This window comes from Hippopotamus amphibius, chromosome 6 (genome assembly GCF_030028045.1).
Source record: "Hippopotamus amphibius kiboko isolate mHipAmp2 chromosome 6, mHipAmp2.hap2, whole genome shotgun sequence".
Classification (NCBI taxonomy): Eukaryota; Metazoa; Chordata; class Mammalia; order Artiodactyla; family Hippopotamidae; genus Hippopotamus; species Hippopotamus amphibius.
In genome coordinates this window covers 11,777,469-11,803,104 of record NC_080191.1, presented here as the reverse complement: position 1 = coordinate 11,803,104, position 25,636 = coordinate 11,777,469, and positions in this window count along the sequence as shown.

The window sequence follows — 25,636 nt, the reverse complement described above, 5'->3', positions numbered from 1 at the left end:
AAGCCTCATCTTTTATTTGGCTTGTTCTCTGATTCCAAAAACATAAGGACGCCTCTCCTTTAATTCAGTGGTAAATATTTGGGTTTTAAGGAACTTACAGAGAGAGACACTGGGGCCCTTGAATGATAGAGGGGGTAGAGAGGACTGCTGGATTACCATTCTGAAACAGGAGACCTCGGTTAGGGGTTACAAAGAAAGGGAAATGGAGCGGACTCAAGAAAATGCACCCTGGACGCCCAAGATCTAATACAACAATGGCTAAAATTATGAGAGTATTATTGGTAGAAGAAATGTCATCATCCATATGCCATCGGCTATTATACTTGCTGGAGTTCTAGTTGGAGAAGGGACTAAAGCACAGCTACGGGAGCAGGTACTAAGAGAAGAGCCTGCCAGCTGTGGGCCTTTCCCCTAGGAAGGGGGGCCAGCAGATCCTATGGCAGTGGCCATAGGGTAAACTCAGACCTGCAGCCAGGGCAGAACCCATGGCTGAAGGTCACGTTTAATAACTAGGAAGGGCAAGGCTGCAGGAATCTCTGGGTAGGAGCTGTGCTCATTTTCTAGCAGGTGATATAGTCAGACTCAGGATCTTTCTGTGCTGAGAGGGAGCCCCTTGAGTGGCCAAAGGTTCAAAGATCTTTAGTCACAACATAGGACTGGTAAATTAGAAACTAGAGTACCGCTCCAACCACACAAGATAAGGGAGAGTGTTAGGGGATGAGAGAAGGCACTGTGACTCAGTGCACACAGGGTAGCCAGAGTTAACCAGAAACCCCACTGGGAAGGGGATGTTGGTGCCGCCCCATCCCCCTTAGGGCAGATGGAGTTCTGAATTTGTTTCTTTTGTTCCAGTAAACAAGCAGGGTTCTGATTACAGGACCATTTGTACCTGTGTTGCCTGACTTAGGAACAGGCAGGTATAAACACAGGAAAGGAAGGTAGGAATCTGATTCCTTAGACTCTCCTATTGTCCTCAAGAACCGAAAGTGCCTGCCAAACTCCAATGTACTATTCAAGTCCCATTTCCAGTGTTTCTGCTTTATAGAAGCTTTCTGCAAATTCCCCATGCACTTGAGGATAAATAACCAGCACCACCACCACCACTGTCATTACTATTATTATTTCTTCAGGGTTAATACCACCATCTCAGCAGTTACATGATAACCCTTGGCTCACTTAAAATGCCATCCAACTGCTCACGATGGACCAACATTGTTTCTAAAGGGTTTTCACTATAAAATTAGACGTGATATTTTAAATAGCACATAACTTAGAGGCTTATCAAAATTCTGTGAATAATGTTTAAAGTAGAAATGGGGGTGGGTCAGTTCAGATGCTTTTGGCTGGAGATAGGAGAAAAATCAGTCTCCAGCTGGCTTACACAATAAGGGGAATTGTCTGGCTCATGTGCTGAGAAACCCACAGGGAGTGCTAACTTCAGGTGTGGCTCAATGATATCACCAAGGAATGGGGTTTCTTTCTGCTCTACTTTCGTGCCTTCTGAGGTTGGCTTGTGTCCGAGGCAAGTTTGCCAGAGTTGCTAGGCTACAAACATCTTTATTTACGTACAGCAGGGAAGAGAATACCTTTGCCTCGGCATTCTAGAAAATGTCTGGCACTTCCCTGTGAGCGGATCATCTTCAGGGCTTGCCCACTCAGGAACCAATCACTTTGTTTGGTGAAGAGGTTGCGTGTTCAACCCTGGGTCCTGAGGTTAACGCCCATTTCCCCAGAACCACATGAATTCTAAAATGGGAAGTGGAGCTGTTGGGAACAAGGAAGGAAAGTATGGATACTGAAAGACAGCAATCAGGGTCTCAAGGTGCAAACAAGAAACCAGCTCTAATAAAGGAAAGGAATTGATTAAATACACCAAGTAGCTCAATAAACTATCAGAAAGGCTGGCAAACCAGATTGGGTACAAATGCATGCATTAGTTTGCTAAGGCTGCCTCAACAAAATACCATGAACTTGGGGCTTAAACAAACAAACAAAACCTTATTATCTCAAAGTTCTTGAGGCTAGAAGTCTGAGATCAAGATGTCAGCTGGGTTGGTTCCTTCTGAGGGCTGTGAGTGAGAATCTTTTCCATGACTCCTAGCTCCTGCTAGTTTGCTGCCAATCTTTGGAGTTCCTTGGCTTGGAGATGCATTACCCCAATCTCTCCCTCATAATCACATAATGTTCTTTCTGTGTGCACTTCTTTCTGTCCAAATTTCCTTTTTTTTTTTTTTAATAAAGACACAGTCATATTGAACTAGGGCCCATCCTAATGACCTTATCTTAGCTTGATCATCTACAAAGACGCTACTTATAAATAACCTTATAAATAAGGTTCCATTCACAGGTACAGGGGGTTAGGCTTCAACAGCTTTTGGGGGGCCCAGTTCAACTGATAACAGTGCAAGAATGAACTCACACCATGGCAATCAGGTGGTGAGGTACCACCCGTGGCATCTCAGCCACTGGATACTTGATGCCACTTCTGCTGCCTCTGGTGGCCTCTGAAGCTGGCCCTGCCTCCCAGTCACCGCCTCATGCCAGCTCCCTGACATTGGGGTATGGGGAGAGAGCATCCGTCTCCTTCTCCTTCCCCTCTCCTCCCGTAAGATTCACAAAATTTGATGTTCTCCCAACACAGGAAAGTCTTCTGTTGCTGGGTAGCCAGAAATGAAAACTGTACACTACAGGTGGCAGCCGACAAACTTTTATGGGTAAAGGTGGATTCTTTCCTGGTTTGTATAAGGAAAGGGTTGGGGAAAAAGTAAGTACTGAAGGGACCAGGGGACCTGATCCTGATGGAGTGAAAGGAAGCAGAAATGGTAGGCTGGAAAGCCAGAGACAAATTTCTGTTCTGCATTTTGTCCTTGAGGTGACTCAGTTTATCTTCCTCTACCTGTGGGAGTAAAAGCTCTGTTGGGTGGTTCTGTTATGCTGGGCAGGGCACATGAGCAGAGCTTGGCCAAGCGATGCTCAGGAGTGAAGACCTCTGCTGATGGAGCAGCAGAGCCCCCAGTCAGGATTATCTTGGTACCCGCACATTGGCAAACTCACGGGACATCTTGATTAGCCCCAAATCCACCACTGACACACGAGCTTTTGAAACAGTGCTAAGAAACCTGTGTATCTGAGATAAGCCTACTCAATGATGGGCTAACTTTTTTGTTCTAATACGGCTATGATTCACCTCTGTGTGTCCACCTCCCTTATAAGGTCATAACTTTTTGGAGGTTAGAGGATATTTCATCTGTCACAGTGTTTTCAGTGCCTAGGATGGACCTGGCACACTTGTGATACCCAGCAAATGTCAGATGAATTAGTAAATGGATGGATCAAAAATGTGTGCGTGTGTGTTGACTTTGAGAGTGAGGCAGGGACAGGAGAAGTTATTAAACAACTTTAAAAGACTCTCAGTTTGAGAAGAAGATTTCCTCAGAGCACTTCTGCCATGATCCATGATGATGCCTTATTTCCATCACAGCCATGGTACACAGTAAAAGAACGGGAAACACCCAGAGGTCATAGGATGTATATTTCTTCTCCCAGAAATGCAGGGCTTGCGTGGCCCTGTGTTTGCATCTCAGCAGAGGTTTCTAACATTGGGGGCTTAGGGCTACTTCTATTCCTTCTCCAGTGAGAAACCCTGGACACTAGCAGAGATAGCGCCAACAGATTTTGCCAAATTAAACCTTCAACAGAAATTCTGCCAACAGATTTGTGCCAACTTACACCTTCCTAAGGTGACCTCGAACAATATTTTCATTATATCTGTTTTAGATTGTTACTTATTGGTATGTTTTTAAAGTTATATCCTGGAAATCATATAGATAATAACCAAAAAAAAAAAAAAAAAAAGAAATAGAATGATTTAAAATCTGAAGTGAGAAGAGAATTTGAAATGTTTTAGCTTATGTTATAGTCAACTCTGAAAATGTATTAGCTCAGCCTTTTGAATTTGGTTTCCCTCATAGTTCTAGAAGCAAACAAGAATTAATTTCAAACAAAAATCTGTTTTACTTGTACAAGTTTGAACTTTAGTTAGAAAAAAACATGTTTTTTAAATTAAATTTCCTTTGAAAAACAAAGGCTTAAGTTAAGGGGGAAATGTTTTGGAAACTTGAAGATTCAAAAAACAAACTTGAAGGAAAATAAAATGGTTTTAGGGCTTTCTGAAAAATCCCTAATAGTAGTAAGCCCCCCCTTCCCCATTTGTAACAGGAACTGGTCTAAATACTTCTGTTCTCCCAAAGGGGAAATGGAACCTCTCTGGCGGTGCCAATAAAGTGTTAATTACTCTTTTCATTATTACATTGATACTTTTCTTCTATCCTCCTTTATAATTTTCAATTAAGATGAAAAAGATGATATTGCAAATTTAAAAATTTCAGACACTTACTTCTGAGCATAGAGCAAGTATATTTGAATGGTCAGTATGCAAACTGAACATATCCATCACTTTTTATCCTAAATTAGTCATACAAAAATTTTTGTTTGAAAAACAAAATATCTGATCTACAAGTTTTTAAAACCATATTTTAAAGTGTTTATTTAATAAGCACATTATCAAATGCTACATATGTATACGGCATCCTGCTAGGCACATACCCAACAAGGAAGATTTTAAAAAGATGTTCCTATACATCTCTCACATCTTACCTCAGACCCAGCTCCTAGGCTTCTAGAATAATTTCCTACTTCATTTTTATGAAGGTGTCTTGTTTCCCTATACGTGATTATTCTCCTATTCCAAAAAATCGTCCATTCATCAGTCTCATTGCATAAATGTTCTGCCTATGTTACTACAGTAGCCTTTAATCAGTGACCCATCCGTATCCTCACCAGTTTATAGTAATCACATTCATATTATTAAATTAAGTCTTATGATGGTCTGGGTAGGAGTATTAAACTAGAATGCAAAGCAATGTAGTTGACAAAGGAATGGATGAAGATGTGGTCCATATATACAATGGAATATTACGCAGCCATAACATGTAATGTCATTTGCAGCAATGTGGATGGGCCTAGAGATTGTCATACTGAGTGAAGTCAGACAGAGAAAGACAAACATCATATGATATCACTTATATGTGGAATCTAAAAAAGTGGTACAAATGAACTTATCTACAAAACAGAAATAGACTCACATGTCAAAAACAAACTTACGGTTACCAGGGGGAAAGGGGGCGGGGTTTAAATTGGGAGATTGGGATTGACATATACCCACTACTATGTATAAAATAGATAACTAATAAGGACCTACTGTATAGCACAGGGAACTCTACCCAATACTTTATAATGACCTATATGGGAAAAGAATTTAAAAAGAATGGATATATGTATATGTATAACTGAATCACTTTGTTGTAGAGCAGAAACTGATACAATAGTATAAATCAACTATACTCCAATAAAAATTAAAAAAAACACAAAACCTCAAACACAATTATTGGCTATGAGGGTAACAGAAGGAGTGAAATAAAAAAATAAGAGGGAGCGGAAGACCTTTGGCTAACTGGGGAATATATACTCTGCCTAAAGACATTTAAGTTAATTTAAGAACATGATGCTAGTCCGATAGAACATAGCTGTTGAGTTTTTTTGAGTTTGTTTGTGGATTTTGATTTTCTCTCCTAACATTCTGGACAATGATAAGACAATACAGATCTCTTCCTTTTAAAACACCAATACAAAGATTTGTGGTCAGTTGCTTACTCTAAAAATAAGTACCTTGAAATGTTTTTAATGAGAGTGATATTAGCTAAAATAATAAAAATACTAATAACTGAAAAGCAATTCTCATTACCAGATTGACCTATCAGAGCCACATAGCATGTTGAATTCCCAGGAATTCTTATGATTATATTGCTCTTTTATTTATTTTTTATTACGAAGTAATTGTTTGAGAGCTCTTGTGGGCAGACTCTTGCTCTGTGTACTTACTAGGAATCATTAAACACAATGTTTGTTTTCTATCGTGTTGACTCCAAATTCAACCGATTGCTCCTCAAATTGTTATCCCCCAATTCAGCCCAAATTCAGAAAGAATGCTCAATTTACCACCACAGAGAAGGAGCTGATCTCAAAAGAATAATGGGAAAGAGCAACAGCTGCTTTAAGCAAATCTCACAAACACAATTTAGCACAGACACAGAACAGGAAGAGAAAATAAAGACTGACTAATCGCCAGTGGACCAGCGTGTGCCCTGAAGCCTTGAATCTGGAAATTGTTAATTCCTATTTTTATCTCTCACCTCCCCAAAGGTTCAGTGAGTACATTGATGTCTGGAGCAAAATCCACACAAGATGCATTTTCACCACAGCATCTGGTTCTCTGGGAACTCCGTTGCCTGTTTTCTTGCTGCCTTTGACCTTTCTTCTGAAGTATCATTCTGGCAGCCAAAGATATGTCTGAATTACTTTGTGTTTTCAAGAATCCCACTTTCTCTTTGCTCATAAAATCTGCAACCTGGTGCGAGGATGTTTGAAATATCCTGAACTAATGGGTCAGTATTTTTATTTTTTTTATTCTCGAATGGTTCATTCCATTTTTTCAAACACAGAGCACTTAAGAAATGATCCTATAGCAATTTAATGAAAGCAGCTAGATGCACCAACTTTCCTGAGTCCATACATTTGGGGGAGGATAATGGAACGATTCACTTTAGATCCACCCATATCTCAGTTCTCATCGCACCCAGATATTGGGTTTTCCTTTTGTCAAATGGTCTGTAGCTAAAACCACAAACCCTCTGGTGGTCAGTGAAATTATGTCTTCATGGTCATTGTCCTACGAATGAGGTAACTATTAGATCTCTGCTCTTTTGTGAAAATAACCCAAAATGAAGTGAATATAAGGAAAGCCTATAGAGTTTTTTTAAGAGCAAAAGTACTCAAGTTTGACAAATACTGTAGATTTATGCTACCATTACTGGCATCAAAACTAGATGCTTTATTATATTAAAAACACCTTTAAAAAAGCAATCATTTTAAGAAGAATATGAAGAGCCCAAAACATGTATCTCTCAAGTAAGCTTCTTCCTTTACTGAACCAGAACCAAACATGTTACATAACGTGAATAAGATAAAACCGCGATCAGTGGTCTTCCTCCTCCAAACGGAGGTGACTTCTCAGAATGGCATGGCCAAGTTACACCATTTTCAGGGTTAAGAATCCTGGGGAAGATCACAGCCACAATGATTAAAGTTTTCCAAAGAATGTTCTATAAATCCTTTAGCAACAATTGCACTCTTTCAGTTCTAGGCTGTGGGAAGATTACTAATGGTTCAGTGTTTTTATTTCTTTTATTCTCAAATGGTTCACTCCATGGTTTCAAACACAGCGCACTCAGGAAATGATCCTATAGCAATTTAATGAAAGTAGCTAGATGCATCACCTTCACACTGAATAATAAGTAAACTTGGATGTTTAATTAACCTTGGACTGTAAATTACAAAATGCTTTTCTAATCACTTGAGGGAACCCTATATAAAGGCATATGTTCTCAGAGGGGGAAGCTGGTTTTCCTAATACTATGCACGTCCATTCTCCCAAGAAAACACTACGAATCGTGTCGATGTGAAGACACTTGCAAGTGGTGCTTGCTATCACAGATGAATATTAAGCTAAGATCTACCTCTGGAAGGCTTGTATGTTAACCAGCTATTCAAGGCAAACAACTGCATTTACTCTAAAAGAAAGACTTTATATCCCTGAAAGTGCTTGAGCAAACCAGGAAATAATGCTCTATTAAAATCTTAAAAAATTTATTCCATCTTTGATGATAAGATTGAGAACCTTCAAATTGTCAATTTTACTCAGTTATTTGTATGAAATTATTAGAGTAAAGCATCAGTTTAGGCCTAACTTCATTAATAACTAATGTTTACCTAGCACTTCTACTTACCCCATTTGAACCTCATGCAAGTAAAGAAATGTAGGTTCAAAAAATTTAAGTGATGGCCTTTAAGGTCGTTGAGAGAAGTAGGTGGAAATGGGGTTGAAATCCCTATATCCTGATTCCGGAGCCCATGAACTGGCCCTCCCTACAGTGGTTTCAAAGACCCATTGAAAGAAATAGATACACATAGACCCATATTTAAATCACAAGTTTTACAAATTAATGCTTATCCTCATTATATGTAAATCACTTCTATTTTAAAGTTGTGTGTGTGTGTGTGTATTAAAGCTGGTTACAACCCACATCTAAACTGATTTTCCAGCCAATGGATCGCAATTCACAAATGGCCTATGATCACACTTTGAAAAGCTATACCACACGGTCCCTTATTACAGGGCTGTCTCGTGTAGCCTGTGTAGGTGCAAAGGCCTCTGTGCTCAGAAGGGCTCTTGGTTTAAGGTTCTCATGTTGTCTTCTGAAACTCTGAATACTAACTGTATCTTTGAACTTGTATTTTTGGAAGTGAAGTCCAACAGGACAGTGGAGTATGAACTTGAGCAGAGATAGGTGCAATCTGTATATCTGCTTCTCCTTGGCCCCCATTCACATACAGCATTCACAATGCCCCATGAGAACAGAATTCTGGTGAATAAACATTGGGTGGGAATTCAGTGAGACTCAGAGTGACTACATGATAAGTGTGCTATGTTTATGACTGAGTAAGTGGGGGCCTGGAGAGGCCATGCTGTCAATTTAAACTTGAATTTGCTTCAACTGCGAAGCATTCCAATGACATTCTAAGAAATACAAATTACCAAGTAGCCTTATCATATCCTTTCTTACTCATATTACTTCCCTGTATTAGCCAACCACTTACGCTGGAAATGATGACATAGAAGGAAAGGGAAAGATAGGACAATCCAGGGTGCCTTTTCCTTTCAGTCTGTCCTTAATCATCCGTGGGCCAGAGAGAGTGAGTGTTGGTAGAAAGTGTGTGTGTCAGAAATGTAATAAAAAGAGTTGATTTAGTTTTGTGCAATGTATCTGATGTTCTGATAAGAATGACATACATAAGCTTGTATTAGTTATGAAATACAAATTGTGTAATTTTGGTGATTGTGTGTATGAGTTAAGTGTTCTTATATTTGCATCTTACACTGTCATTGTACACAATAAAGATGAATAATAAAATTCACATAAATAATTTAAATTTTCTTTTCTTAGAATGACATTACACAGCAAATAAAAAACCATGCCAAGTCCAGAGAGGGAAAGAAGATCCCCCAAGAAAATGAAAAGCTTTTTAGTACCTTTAATGGCACAGTTTTCCTAGTTTTTGAATATGAGCTCTGCAATTTTCATTTTGCTCTGGGCTCTGCAAATTATGCAGCTGGCGGTAGTGAGTTTACCAGCAATCCCCCCAAATAGTAGGTCCATGTCCTAATCTCTGGCACCGGTGAATATTACTTTACATGGCAAAAGAGTGAATATTACCTTATTTGGCAAAAGAGTAAATAATACTGTATGTGGCAAAAGATGTGATTAAGTTTAAGATCTTGAGACTAAGAGCCCATTCTGGATTATCTAGGTGGATCCTAAGTCCCTCAATGCAATCAATGCATCCTTATAAGACAGATACACAGGGAAGAGGAGGAGACAATGGGACCATGGCTTGGGAGGATATAGCCAAAGCCGAGGAAGGCCTGGGGCCACCAGAAACTGGAAGACATGTGGAACGTGTCACCTCTATGGCCTTTGGTTAGAGAACAGCCCAGCAGACACCTGGATTTTAGACTTCTTGTTTCCAGAACTGTCAGATAAAAAACTGCTTGTTGTTGTAAGCCATCCAGTTTATGGTAATTTATTATAGAGCACTAGGAAACTAATACCCTGACTGTTTCATTGAACTTCTTTTCTCAGACAAGATGTGTGCACCTTGCTCTAGGAGAGCATAGAGGTCCCTCCCTTCTCTAAATGTGGTTGCTCCCTATCGACCCGCACCACCTGGATGCTAGTTTCTGATCATTTCATACACTAGTTTTGCCCCCTTCTCTTGCTCTGGGCTCTAAACTCCTTGGGAATAAAGAACATGTCTCAATGCCCATGTGCGCTAGACTGTCTTGGACAATGCTAGTTTCACAGAAAATCCTCAATGGATTCCTGTGGATTGACCACAGGCTTGAAATACTGATGAGGTTTTTATTTTTTATTTTATTTTATTTTTAATATATTTAACATTTAGAGGACTCATACTTGGGAACTAATCTCTCATCCTTACTTGAACAAAGAAACCATTAGTATTGAATCTCAGACAAATTTATTTTAACAAAGTGGCTACTGTACAAAATCCTAAAAGTGATTTAATCCAAAATGTCTAATAAGCTTACTTTTGCTATTAAAGAAAGTCAGTCCGAGGTAACGTGCATCAGAGGCCTTTCTTCTGCTGTGTCAGATATTGTTGCTCTGATTACATATACTAGAATCTAAGGTCAGCAGGGGAGGTATTTTGGGACAAGGACTTTTCTCTATTTGAATCACAACTTAGAATGGAATACATAGTAGATACAGTATTCTTCTCTTGTTTAAAGGATACATGGACTTTAACCTTTTTTTTTAATAGTGTGGAATTTTTCTTTTTCTTTTTTTTTTAACTTTAGAAGATGGTCTAAGTTAAACTTAGTTCAGCAAAAGTGTATTGAGTACCTTTTTTGGGAGACACCCTTCCTAGCCAGCTGTGAGGTACACAAAAATGAGTAAGACACAGTTCCTATCTTGCAGTGACTTTTCAGTAGGGCCCAGTAGTTACATAAATAGTTTCAATCTAGTAACCAAATCTATTAAGACACACACACACACACACACACACACACACACACACACACACACACACACAGACACACATACATGCACACATGCATGCCAAAGGCATGCCAAGGAAGAAAATAATTCTGAGAGGAATGATTGGGGATGGGTTCATTAGAGACTGTGGTATTTGGACCACATCTCAAAGAACAGAACTTTTGTCATTAGCCGAACAATTTTAGAGGAAGGATATTCTAGGACGAGACTTCACACAAGCCAGGAGAAGGTATGCATTGTGGTCTCTGCAGGCCCCTGCTGACATACTGATAATGTTCCTAGAGGGTGTGTGTGGGGGAAGATGTGGCAGGAGAAGTGACTTAAAAGGGTGTTTGAACTCAATCACTCAGAGCCTTAAACATTGGGCTACGGAAATCATACTTTATCTTGTAGGATGTGAGAAATCTTGCAGGTTTTTGAGCAAAGGAACTATGTAACCCAACCTTTGTGCCATGTTAATGAGGTGTGGGTTAAAGAGAGAAGGATTTAGTTGTAAAGGGAGCTATTACATAGATCTCATGAAGAGATTACAACAACATGGATTTGGAAAGTAGCTTGGGAAATATAAGGAAAGAGATAAAGTTGTCTGAGAAATAATTAACAAGTCGAATCAATAGGATTTAGTGACTGATGAGATCTGAAGGTAGAAAGGAGTTAGAGATGAGTCCAATAAAAGTGTCCTGAGAGCAGGGAGGTTAGATGAAGCACGTAGGAAACACAGGAGAAGGTGCAGTTCTGGAAAGAAACTCTTCACAAAAGTGTAGATTTAGGACATGGTAATTTTGAATCACCAGTAAATATTTTGAATTGGAGCTCAGGAGATGTTCGGTTTGCAGTCATCAGTGTGGAGACTGTGTCTGAAGCCACAAGAGAGGGTAAGAGCCCAGAAAGAAAGTACAGCGTGAGAGGAAAGGAAGGGAAGAAAGGGAAGGTTCATGGTGGTAAACGTACCCTGGCATCCCTGAACCATAACACCCCCGAAATTCAGAACCCACCCCCTGATTTTTTTTCAGTCAGGTTTTTGAAGTATAAATTCATATAGTAAAACTCATCCTTTAAAGTGTACAGTTCTATGAGTTTTGATGGCTACATATAGTTGTTGTAACCATCACTAGCATCAAGATCGAGAGCATTGCCATTTCTCTCCAAAAATTCCTGTGTGCACGTTAGTAGTTAACGTCTCCTCACACCCCAGCCCCTGGGTGACAACTAGTCAGTTTTCTAATCCTATATTTTTGCTTTTCTGGAATGTCCTATAGATGGAATCATATCGTAATCTTTTGAGTTTGGCTTCCTTTACTGAGTGTAACATACTTGAGATTCATCCAAGTTGTTACGAATATCAATAGTTCATCCCTCTTTATTCGTGAGCAGTATTCCCTCGTGTGGCGATACTGCAGCTGGTTTATCCATTCACCAGTTGATGTACAATGGGTTACTTCCAGTTTTTGCTGATTATGAATAAAGGTCCTATAAACATTTACATACAGAATTTGTGGAAACATAATTTCATTTTTGAGAAGTAAATCTTAAGAGTGAGATTGCTGGATGGTATGGCAGGTGCATATTTAATTTTATAAGAAACTGCCAAACTGTTTCCTAAAGCGGCTATCCCACTGTGCATTCTGCTCGGCGGTGAATGAGAATTCTATGGCTCTGAGTTCTTTTCAGCACTTGGTGGTGTTATTGTTATTACTGTCCATTACATGTGGGTGGTATCTCATTGCAGTCAATTTTATGTGTGTGTTGGAATATATGCACTTGTCTGGGAAAAGGATCTGTAACTCCATCAGATTCTTAAGGGTCCATGAACTTGAAGGTAAAGAATCATCAAATTATGAGCTCGAAAAATAAACAGAAGTCAGAAAATCACATTGAGAAAATTGGAGAAGGGTTTTAGAATGTAGAGTCTGCCACGCCAAGGGAAGAAGAAAGCCTGCGACGTGAACTAAGAAAAGGACCCTGCGCTCAGAAAGGGAAGACTCCTGCTGATCTTGGAGATGCCCTTTCAGTGGAGTGGAAGGGAGGAGGTGAAAAACACGAGTGAGGCTGTTTAAACCAGAAATGAAAAGGAAAGAGACGGAGGCAGCACATGCAGACCATCCCTCTAAATATTGGCATAAAGGATAATCCAAGCTTCTCCCTGTTGCTAGAAAAATCAAGTATGGGGAGCCCTGGAGGTGGTAATTTTGAAAACAGTGAGCAGTGTTACTGGCATGAACATTATCTATTTAAAAAATGTGGTCCTTCAACGTGCACTTGATTTTACTGGCATTGACTTCAAGTTTTCCGGAGAAGCAAATTCACTCTACCACTGATGCCAGGGACTTGGCTGGAAAAAACTTTTGGGTACGTAGATGTTACTGTGGCTGAAAAAACTTTCCCCAAGTACATGTCCAAGGGTTTTACAACATGCAATCGTGTGTTGTCAGGACATTTTATAAGTCAGCTGACGCGGGCTGCAGTGCCACAATTATGACTCTTTCCCGACGGCCTGCTGCTGGGCGCAACCTCAGCTAATCTATCTGGGCATTTTCCCCAAACACAGAAAAGATGAATACGCTGAAATAAGGAGGCAATCAGCATGTGGTCAGTCAGGATTCACTGCTATCCTTTCAGTCTCTGCGCAGATTACGAGAAAAGTTGTGGAAGGAGAGGAGACAAAGATTTAGTAAAATTCAGACATCTGCGTTCAGAGAACAGTTTTCTTAGTCATCAGGTATAATGTGAATGTAAGAACGATTCTGAGTCTCTCTCTCTCTCTCTCACACACACACACACACACACCCCATGCCTACATATTTTGATTCCTGCTAACTGCATATCCAATCCTCCAGTGTTCTCATTTGGAACTGGGCCAGGCAGATACGTGGTATTAGGGCTGTGAGTAGCTTGTCCTCCACTGGTTCACCTCTAAGGCGGCTAGAGTAAGAGTGTCTTATTCACGCCGTTACAAGGCTGAAAATCTCATTTAATGCCTACTCCTCTGAGTTGTCTTAGATGCCATATTCACAATTCCACTTGAATTGCTTACACAGCGATGCTCGACCCCAGAACAGATCCCAAAAGAGGTGACTGCAGCAACCACGGTCCCGTCGAAAACGCACAGGATGTGGAATCCAAGGGTTGGGTTTGAGCCCCAGCTCTGTTATGTACCAGCCATGCTGCTATGAGCCAGTTACTAAGTCCTCCCGTCGCGGGATTTTCATCAATCAGATGGAAACAAATAGCTCCTAACTCATAGTTCATCTAGTATTGGGTGTTCAGACAATGTCAGGAAAGTTCACATGACCTCTAGAGAGGTTGACAGTTACTGGGCAATGCTATTATCACTCTCTGCAAACTGACCATCTTGGCTTCCCTCTGACCCTGCCTCCCTGGGGGCTGCCGTCAGCGCTTCCTTACCTAGAAAGTCTGTCCCCATCTCTTCCTTGCCGCGCCTTCCTCTCACCTTCAGGAAGCAGACTTAAACTCACATTGCAAGCTGTACTTCCTAACTTAGACATCCTTACAGCAGATGAGTTACCATATTTGCTGGGATCTGTGGCTCTCTCTTTTCTTTCCTCCACCTTATCATTAGGAATAAGGATAATCTTTCCAAAACAACCCCTCCCCTACTCCATTCATTACTCCTTTCCTGGTAGCATCAATTTTAGTCAATTGGTGGAATGCCCTTGAGTGGAGAATTTAAGGAAGCATTAGTATAAGTGACAGCCCCACCCCCACCCCCAAGCCACGAGGAGGTGAATTGTGGCTCCACCTTCCTGATACATGTGAGGGCGGAAGTTACTTTCCCGAAATGGGTATTCTGCAAACATTCCCAGTCTCTGCTAACTCATTTTCTAACAATGTTCTACCCAGATTTACCTGATACTGAAATAAGGCTTAAAAAAGAAAAGAAAAATCTTAAGTGAATGAAAGCCCTTATCATGGCAGAGTTTTAGACAAAGCACTACATGGTCAGAATGGTAGAGAGAGAAAACTTGTCAAGGTGCGTGATAGATACGTTAGCTTATGGGAAGCCCAGTCCTAAGATAATGTCAAAGTGAATCATATTTTTCTCTTGCAGAATTGGAGTTACAAACTGCCCTTTGCCTGTAAGAAGACATCCCACTCATAGTAATGTGAATGGTATGCTTGGGCCAAGGACGAATGTGAACCTTTAGGATTTCAAAACTAAGTGAAGACTTTGAAATAATGGTTGAAGAGCTGGTCTATGTTGGTCATCACATGATGGAGTTAGAGACTATAATCCCTTCTTGCTTCAAAGTTCCCTTGAGGGATGATGTGGTTTCTGTTTGTGTTCTCTGATCTGCACTATGTCAAAAAATAATGTTAAAAGTGGAATGAGGATAAGGTGATTATACACATCAAAGAAACCCTGTTATTTTTGCCTTTTATGAGACAAAATTGAGTGTGTTTTCTTTTTTTAAAACCATGATTTGATAAACTGTATTTCTACGCACAGAGTCTAGTAGATAAAAGGCACTGGTAAATATTACTTAAGTGAAATTATATATAAGATCGGCTTTGGTGAGTGCCAGCTCTGCTGCAGGATACTCATTTGCTAACTGGCCTTTCTCCCCAGCTCTTTATGTAGAAAATAATTCTTGTGCTATTCCAAATCCCAGTTGGAGGGTGAAGAGCAGATAGGTCCCTAAAAGAATGTCTAGAGAGATGGAATTAAACTCTAACTTCTCTCAAACCTTTAACAATTTCCTTTTCCCATTTTATCTATCCGTAAAGTCTCCAAATTGCTCTGGGATTAGATTAGCCCTGGAAGACTCAACACCAGCTCCTGGGGCCTCATAGAGATGTGCTGTTCCAGTCCTAAGTTTTACAAAGGCAAGCTGACCCCAGAGAGGTGAGCAAGTTGGCTTTTCTTTGGGTATCTATGTTGTGAAGACTTTTATTTTGCATATTTGGTTACTTTTTAATTAAAACGGTGATTTACCGTATCTGCTCACACTCATCTTCCAAAAGAAAGGTGCCCAGGATTTTTCAGCTTCACAGTTGAACCATTCTGTGGCAACTTCATTTACCTGTCAAGCTTACTTTGACGGCTATCTGCCAGCACGGTGGTCACCATGGGAGCTGGCCGTGAGTGCCCTTACTGACATTACATCCCTACCACCCCAATGGGCAAACCTTCTCTGGCTTTGCCAGAAAACAACAGGCTATTGATTGAATAAAAAAAAATGAATGTCATTGTAGAACCTGCTTTCTTAGAAGCAAGTATCTTCAGGTATAAAATTTAGATCAGAAAACACTATATCAGCAATGAAGATAAATACTGTAGGCCATGCATTTTCATCTGTTCTCGAATTTATAGGATTAGCTTTATTGAAGGAGCCCAAGGCACGTCTCACAACTCAGCTGAATTTTATTTTAAAAGTCAGGAGGGAGGATATGATATGGAAAAATACTTTCGGAGAAGAAGTGATTCTTGGGTAAACATAGACACAGAGCTATGAAATGGTTAATACCCAGCTATCTACAGTCTGCGGCAGTCATTTCTGGTATGATTCATAAATGCCAGATAGAAGGAAAAAGCTCACTTTTAAAAACATTAGCCCAGTGATAAGATCTTTGAGAATTTCATCCAAAGGCCTATTGAGAGTCTCTTAATGTTTGTGGGAGATAACCTCTTGACTTTCTTTTTCTGTAATATGCCTTGTCTGGTGAACCTGGAGTTCGGCAGAAAAAGATAACACCTTCACTCCTGTGGACTTTGACAAATGCAAGTTCTGAGTCTACTGGAACCATTTTATTCGAATCCAAAGAACTCTAAGAGTCAGCATGTTCTTTTTAGTTAAATCATTCACTTTCTAATCTTTGCTTACCCTTTGTCATAGCATTGTGTTATGTGGTCCTTGGCAGGTATAGCAAAGATCCTGGTATAATTAATAAGGTTAAAATTAATCATGATTTTAACCTCGTGTGGGTCTGGGGTATTCAGTAACAATGAATACATTCGACCCTTGAACAACACGGGAGTTGGGAGGGATTAGCGGTGCCCACCATCGGTGCAGTTGAAAAATCACGAGTAACTTATAGTTGCCAGACATATACGCAGTTGCTTAATATATGCAATTCTGCACCAGCAGATTCAACCTGCAAGGAGAGTATAGCACTGTAGAACCATATATATTTTTTTTAATCCACATATAAGTGGACTCCTGAAGTTCAAACCCTTGTTGTTCAAGGGTCAACTGCATAAACAACTTTGAGATCTGGGGGCAGAACTTGTCACAAGTGAAGCTAATATGCTGCGGCCCCCACGAGAGCAGCACATGTAACACACCAGGTAACCAGTGGCGTATGTGGTGGAATGTGAGCCCTGCACTAGCCACTGAGCAGCATTCAAATCCCTTTCTGACTTTGGTTACTTTTGACAGATTACTCAATTGTGTTAAATTCCATTTTCTCATCTATTAAAGTGGAGCCACAATTCCCGTCTCATAGAGTGTCCTGATGACCACTGAGATGATGTGTGGACAACTGCATAGTGCTTGGTGCATGGTAAGTGCTCATTACAACGACCTGGTTTTCCAATCTCTCCATCTTGAGTCCACAAAAGGGGCTTCGATGATCAAAGTTCATCATTATTACATGGTTTCAACTATTCACTGATCCTGGAGTAAAAGCTTCAAAAACAGCATGAAAGTAAAGCTCAAATTTACATAGCTTTAAAACGGGCTAATTATTTAAGTTAGCAACGATAGTGAAAACTTATAATGCCTTAGAAACCAAAGTTTCGTACCACCTTAGGTGACTCTTTCTGGAAGCACATTTCTATCGCTGACAAGCGTCAGCCTTTCTAGGCCCTTTGTTTCTGTCTAACCACATAGCTGGGGATATTTGTTTCATAATTTCTTTTTTATTTATTTATTGGCTGCGTTGAGTCTTTGGGCTCTAGAGCTCAGGCTCAGTAGTTGTGGCACACGGGCTTAGTTGCCCCACTGCATGTGGAATCTTCCCAGAGCAGGGCTCAAACCCGTGTCCCCTGCATTGGCAGGCGGATTCTTAACCACTGTGCCACCTAGGAAGTTCTACAATTTCTTCCACTACAGCAAACCTATTATAATTGACAGGAGAAATATCAGCTTCATCAATCTCAGAACCCTTCCTTTCCTCGTTGAAGTGGATTTCATTTGTGTCATCGGGATTGAAGAAGAAAAACAAATGCACAGAGAAATTAGTGGTATTACTATCAGTTATGATGAAAATGGCTAACATTTATTAAGCTATATGGCAGCTACTTTGCAAACATCTGTTTATTCCCACATCTTTATGAAGAGAGGAATATTATCCACTTCATTTACAGGTGAGAAAACCAAGGCACAAACTGGTTAACTAATTTGTCCAAGGCCATCTTTCTCGGAATGCGGAAGTGGGAATTTAAATGCAGGTCACCTGAGTGCAGGACCATGGTCTGCAAACCACCACACTGTTGGGAGCCTGACAGCAGTGAATTGGGAGAAGGAGTAGCTACAGGGGGTGCCCACCAACACACTAGCCCATTGGGTCATTTCTCAGCAGCCATGTGCCTGTAGTGCTGAGGTTCCCTGGGGAGCCTCACTGTTGTTTAAGGAAAGTGAAGATGGCTCTTAAAGCTACACTTATTATTACATAAATAAAGAGAGTGGAATTTGGGAAGATGATATTTGTCAGTATCTATTTATTCTGGTGAAACTGAAAGGGACTTGGGTCTCTTTAGGACCTGACTCATAATTTAATAATGGTTGAATGTATTAAGTATGAAAGAAATGATATGTGTGAAATCCCTACTGCTTTTCTGGTTAAGTGGGGAATGTCTGCCTTACTTTGAATCTATCATCTCTTTCCTTCATATGTAAAAACCATATAAAAACAAACAATCTGATTTTAAAAGGGGCAGGGGATCTGAATAAATATTTTTTTCCAAGAGAGATACACAGAAGGCCAAGAGGTATATGAAAAGGTGCTCATCATTAATTACCAGGGAAAAGCAAATCAAAACCACAATGACATATCACCTCTACCTGTTGGAATACATGTTATCAAAAAGAAACAGCAAACATCAATGAGGATGTGGAGAAAAGAAGACCCTTGTACACTACTGGTGGGAATCTAAGTGACCGCAGCCACTATGGAACACAGTATGACAGTTCCTCCAAAACATAATGCTAGAACTACCATACGGTCCAGCAATTCCATTTCTGGGTATGTATCTGAAGGAAGTGAAATCACTATCTCAAAGAGATATCTATATCCCCACGTTCATTGCAGCAACATTTACATTATAGCCAAGACGTGGAAACAACCCAAATGTCCATCAATGATGAATACATAAAGAAAATGGGACATACACACACACACACACACACACACACACACACACGTATACATACAGTGGAATATTATTCAGCCATAAAAATGAAGGAAATCTTGCCATTTGTGACAACATGGATGGATCTTGAGGGCATTGTGCAAGTGAAACAAGTCAGATAAAGATAAATACTATATGATTTCATAGTTTCATATGTAGCATCTAAAAAACCCCGAATTTCAACTCATAGATACAGAAAACACAGGGATGGTTGCCATCACAGGGTTGGGGGGGTTTGCAAAACAGGTGAAGGGGGTCAAAAGGTATAAACTTCCAGTTATAAAATAAATGTCATGAGGATGTAATGTACAGTACAGTGTCTATACTTAATAGTACTGTATGGCATATTTGCAAGTTGCTAAGAGAGATCTTAAAAGTCCTCATCATAAGAAAAGAAAGTTTCATAACTGTGTATAGTAATGGATGTTGACTTACTATGGTGATCATTTTGCAATACATGCAAATATCAAATCATTATGTTGTGCACCTGAAACTAATATGCTATGTGTCAATCATAACTCAATCAAAAAAGCCCCAAATGAATGGATACATGTATAAGCCTGAATTTCATCTGCTATTACCTGACCTATTTCCCACTATTTCAAGCTGAAATTGGCAAGTATACGGAGAAGTGGGATAGAAATCTAAATGAGAAACTGAATGAAGACAGAAGAGACAAAAAGAAATAAACACAGAAGCAGGAAAAGAAGGCAGGGGTCCCCTACTGAGTAAAAAATAAATTTCACTAGCTACAACCTTGTCACACCTCCTTGTGCCAGGTGTCTCCCCTCTCTGACACGTCCTTCTCTGGGTCTCTGAGGCCTTTACCGGCCTTGCAGCACTGCCATTGCCAGGGCATACTCTCATTATTTAGTTAACATTTTCCTGTGCACATTGTAAGCCTATGATTGCTTTGGACAACACTTTAAGTGGATTACCGTACAGTCCTTGCTGCAGCACAAGGGAAATATTTTCAGGTTCACACAACCATTATTTGATGATGCTCTTCAGTATCTTGACTATTAAGATCTCCACTGGTCACCTGGAAATTTCCAGAGCAGGTGTAGGTCCTAGTTAAGAGCCTGGACTCTGGAGCTGGACTCATTGTGAAACCTGGTTGTGCTGTTAGCTGTGTACCTTCAGCAAATGACCCATCTTTTCTTCTCTGTACACTGCGGGTGGCAATACCACCTACTATGCAGGGTGGCTACAACAATCAAGTGGTACTAGGGATTCTTAACTTTTTGTGTCATGGAGCCATTTGACAATCTGGGGAGGCCCTTGGAAACTCTTTTCAGAATAATATATTTTAAATATGTAAAATAAAAGAAATGATACTGTAAAGCAAGCCAATCATCTTAGTGTTTTCCAATATTTTAAAAAACAAATTTATGATTAGTAATAAATACATTAAATACTATCTAAAAGTAGGTCTAATATCAACAGGAAATTTCAAGTTTGTGATAAGTGTTATTCTGAGATACCTGTAACAACTGTAATGTAATATGAAAATATCTGTGATTTTTACTGGTGATAAAAAAGATACTGCTAACATCACCAGTTGCAGTTGAAAGAAATGCTAATTTCCAGTTAAGGGTTAGGGAAAACAAATATGTAAATATTTTCATCCAAGTTCAAAGATCCTCCTCAATTCTAGACTGGGGTTTTGGGGGGAAGTCTATGGACGTCAGGTAAAGACCTTGGACTGATGTCAGACAGGGCTTAGAACAGCACATGGCTCACAGTGAGAACTTTATAAATTACTCATTACTCAAAGATTTCTTCTTAAGAATTGAAATAAAATCATAGTGTTAGGGTGAACCACATGAAATTGCCAATTTTGTCAGTTAAAAAAATTAAATGTTGGCTATTTCAAATGATTCAACCTGATATAACTTAGGAACTCCATAAAAGTATCTTGTGAAATTATTTTAATTCTAATTAATTCTTTAATTCTTTTTTTTTTTTTTTTTGCACACGGGCTTAGTTGCTCCGCAGCATGTGGGATCTTCCTGGAGCAGGGATCAAACCCATATCCTCTGCATTGGCAGGCGAATTCTTAACCACTGTGCCACCTAGGAAGCCCCAATTCTTTAATTCTTTATACTGAGTTTTTTCTTTCCCCTTAAGAAAGTGTGTATTAGCTTAGTGGATTTTCAAAAGCATAAACTCTTTGGAATTATATTTGACTATTTCTTTGGTTCTTTCCAATATTTTTTGACAAAGGCAAATGGACACACTTGGGGGTTATTCTGAGATTTATGAGTTTTTAAACACACATCTTCATCTTCTTAATTACAGATAGTTTGTTATGTCTATGATTTGCTCATCCCTAATGATTCATTTAGATCTGGAATATATCTTCCACGTTGCCAAAAAGTTTAGCCTTATTAATTTGGAGGAAGTCCGTGACTTAGCTGCATTTAGATGTCACATGTTATTTAGAAAGATACTTTAAATAGCGTGCCTCAATCATGCCCAGATGGGTATCTAGTATAGTCACAGAGGTAACATGTCCCCCTGGGTAACACTACACTGTTCCTGGACTGAAAGAATGGAGGCAAGGGGAGATTTCAGGTACTTAGAACAAATGCAAGTTCTTACAACAAAGTGTTATCATTGCAGGTTGACTTCTGTGTAGCTCCAGTTAGATGGTAAAAGCTGAAGGCAAGGATTCTCTCGTCCGTTATAGCATCCCCTGTATTTAGTTCTAGAGCTGGCACAGAGTAGAGATTCAAGAAATGTTTGTTGAATGAAAGAATGAAGAGATGAAGAAAAGAAGAAATACTAGCCTCATCAACTGCTCCTCTCACCTTCTGCTGACAGATGACTCAGTGGTTATGATTCTGGTTTGGTTTGCTTTCAGCATTTCAGTGTTAAGTTCGAATGCTCAGAAATACTGTTAGTTCCTTAAAATATAATTAATTTTGTGAGCGTTAAAAAATAGATTGCTTTTGAAGACTGCGCATTCTGTGAGAAAGAATGTGTTAATCAAATTAAGCATAAAAACAAGATTGCTGAAAGTCTGACTCACATAAGAAAATCACCTTTCAAGTGTTATCAAGCTCTTTAAGGGCATGTTTCCATTCAAACTACTGAACATATTAAAAATTGGTAGGTTGTGGAAAATATGCTCACAAAAATGTGTGTAAAATACACTCATAAAAAAAATACTAAAAACACCTGATACCTAGTAGGTGCTCAAAAAGAAAGTTAATTGAATTTGTCTGATAAGTAAAAAGTCCTCTCAGTTTGTTGTTCAAATTTTTGTTTTTAAATTTGTGACAAAACTTGAGTGTCCTTTCACATGGTTTATTAACCATGTGTATTTCTTTTCCTTTGAACTGTTTGCCCCTTGCCCTTATTAAAAATGGACTTGTCATATTTTTAACTGATCTATGAAAGTTCAATCTTTCGTCCTAAAAAATTGACAATGTTTTCCCCAGTTTAACATTACCTTTTGGCATTGTTTGTGTGTGTGCAAGTGTGTGTGTTTTTGCCAAGTTGATGAATATTATCCTATATTTTAAACGGTTACGTTTAGTTCTTTTATAGTTTTTTTTTCTGTTCACATCTTTGATCCATCTAATTTGGGATTAAGGAATTATGTAGAAATCTAGCCTTATTATTTCCCGAATGGCTATCTAGGTGTCCCAAACTTTTTATCGTAAATCTATTTTTTTCCCCCACTGATTGGAAAACCCAACTTTATCGAAGTCACTCTATATAAACTTGTGTTCATTTCTGAGTTCTTTCCATTGAGCGCTCTATTGTTACAAACCACAACTACAGTTGGTTAATCGGCACTCTTTACTTTCTTTCCCAGAACTTTCTTTGCTATTCTTACGTGTTTATTTTTCAGATAAACTTTAGTCATTTTACATGTTCCCCTGAACTTGTGATTCTGATTAGGGTTTGATGAATGTTTAAGCCATTGCCTGACACATAGTAAGCCATCTGTAAGTGTGAAGTATAATTGTAATTTTAGTAATAATTATGGTTACATCAAAAAATGACAGAGATGAAGAGGCTTATTAACATCTTTGCAATACTGAGTCTTCTTATCCAAGGGAAAATCTGGATAATTTCCACTTAAACTTTAAAAAAATGGATCCCAGTATTTGAAATGTTTTTCTAGTCTACTCACTATCATTCTCTTGCAACAACTGTCTTCTTCATCCTCCTCAAATCTTTCCCAGAAAGATAGACTTTTGCAGAAAAGAATCATCGTCACCTGGCTTCAGCTCCTTTACTTCCTCCAGTCAAATTTGCAAGCCCCCTCCCTTGGCATTCCTTTTCCCCTGCTCCACCCCAGTTACAAATGATCCCCATGTTGCTAAATCCAACCGCCATTCCCATGCCTCAACTGACTTAATTTCTCAGCAGATCACTTAAAACAGGACTTACTGTTTCTTTCTGCAAATACTCTCTTCCCTCTGCTTCCCCAACATCACTCTTGGATTTTCATTTTCTCTCTTCTAAGCCTCCTTGACTTTTAATGTTCAAATTCATCAGGAATTTCTTCTTGGCCACTTGTTTGTCTTTTCATTCTCTCTTACTGCCCATAACCATCACCTTGACTTTAAAATATCATCTATATGCCAAAGACTTAAAAAGCTTTTATCCCTCTTATCCCTGGCACATACTTGTTTTCCTGTGTTCCAGCCGGAGAGATCTGCTTGCCTTCTTGAAATCTCCAATTGGAAGTCTTGCTGGCATCTTATCTTAGATTTAAAATTGAACCAAACCATCCCCCACCCCACTTCAGATCTGTACTTCTTCTTATCCAGCCCACCTGCAAATATGGCTTCTCCATCCACTCCACTGCCCATGCCAAAACCTGTGTATAATCTATGATGTCAATATCTCACATTCAAATTGTTACCATATCTGTTCAGTATCTATTGAATCATTTACATATCCCATCTCCAAGGCCCCCACCCAACTGCAAGGACCCCATCACTAACCTGGACTCCTACAGCCTCCTTTTTTCTGCGTATTTATGAGGATCCTTTCCAACCAAGCTGTTCTCTACCTAAAAGTCCAAGTAATAGTTTAAAAATGTAAATTTAATATTATTGTTGCCTTGCTTAAAGCATTTTTGTGGCTTTCCATTATTAACATAATACAGTTACTATAATTCACAAGTATAATGACCTGTCCCCAAACTATTTCTTCAGTGTTACATTCTGCCAAACTTCCTTATGACCACTGTTCTCTGCTAAGATCCCCACTCCCTCAAAGGTGAAAATCTTCTTTCTCCTTCCTTTCTTTTTGGCCAATTCATTCTTGTTCTTGAGCTTCGTTTTAAATGTTACTTTCTCAGGGAGGTCTTTCTTGACCCTTGATACAGACTAGATTCCAATATTTAATGCACCTATGGGACCCAATACTTTAACTACATTATAGTAGTTATTATATGGCTTTTTTGTGTGTTTGTGTCTTTATAATTTATTTCTATTACTAGATTGTATTCTACACGTCAGGGATTATATAACTTTTAAACCTTTTTAAGTAATAGTAGAGTCACATGCTGTTGTAAGAAAGAGTGCAGAGTGATCCTGTATACATTAGTTTCTCCCAATGACATCTTGAATAACCATAGCACAATATCACAACCAGAAAACTGCCATCCACAGAATCTGCCAACCTGATTCAGAGTTCGTCAGTTTTACATCTGCTCATCTGTGCGTGTGTCTGTGTGTGTGTGCACGTGTGTGAGTCGTTCCATGCAGTTTTAGAACCTGGAGATTCGTGACCGCCACCATAGTCAAGGTACAGAAACTTTCTGTTATAAGGCTCTCTCATGCTACACTTTTACAGCCACAGTCATTCCTGTGATTTTTTAAATTGCAATATCTCTATGACTTAAGACAGAAAACTTGGTATATCGTATTTAAAGAGTATTTATTACATGAATAAAGTAAATTACATAAGTTATTAGAGCAGGAATTCATTAAAATAATCTACCACAACCAAAAAGGATTTATCCTAGAAATTCATGGGAGGAAAACCAACCAAAATCAAGTTCCGTTATAATATTTAAAAAATAAAAAGTTAATAATAGAGAAAAACTATTAGAATCTTGAGTCAACTGCAAAATAAACTTTATTTTTAAAGTACAGAACTCTTCCTACTTGATAAAGGAACCCACATTAAAAGAAAAGTATTAATTCCATGGTAAAACACGTTAGTTCCTTGCTGTCATTATTCTTCTATGTTATTTAAGAGTCAGTCAATGTGGTTAAACAATGCGGGCTTATTAGTCCTTGCATCAAGAGAAGGCTTGCTGGGGAATGAAGCCAACAGAGATTTGTGCAGTGTCTTGGTAACAAGATGTTGGGAAGAGCGTATTATAATTCGGCTTGTGTTAAGTGATTTTGGAGGGTTTAAGGAAGTAAGGCTTATCTCTGGAGAGGACGCTGTCAGGAAGTGGAGATAATTCTGTGACTGGGTGTCTTAATAAATTATCAAAATCTTAATAACTCTCTTCTAGAGGTATGGGAGA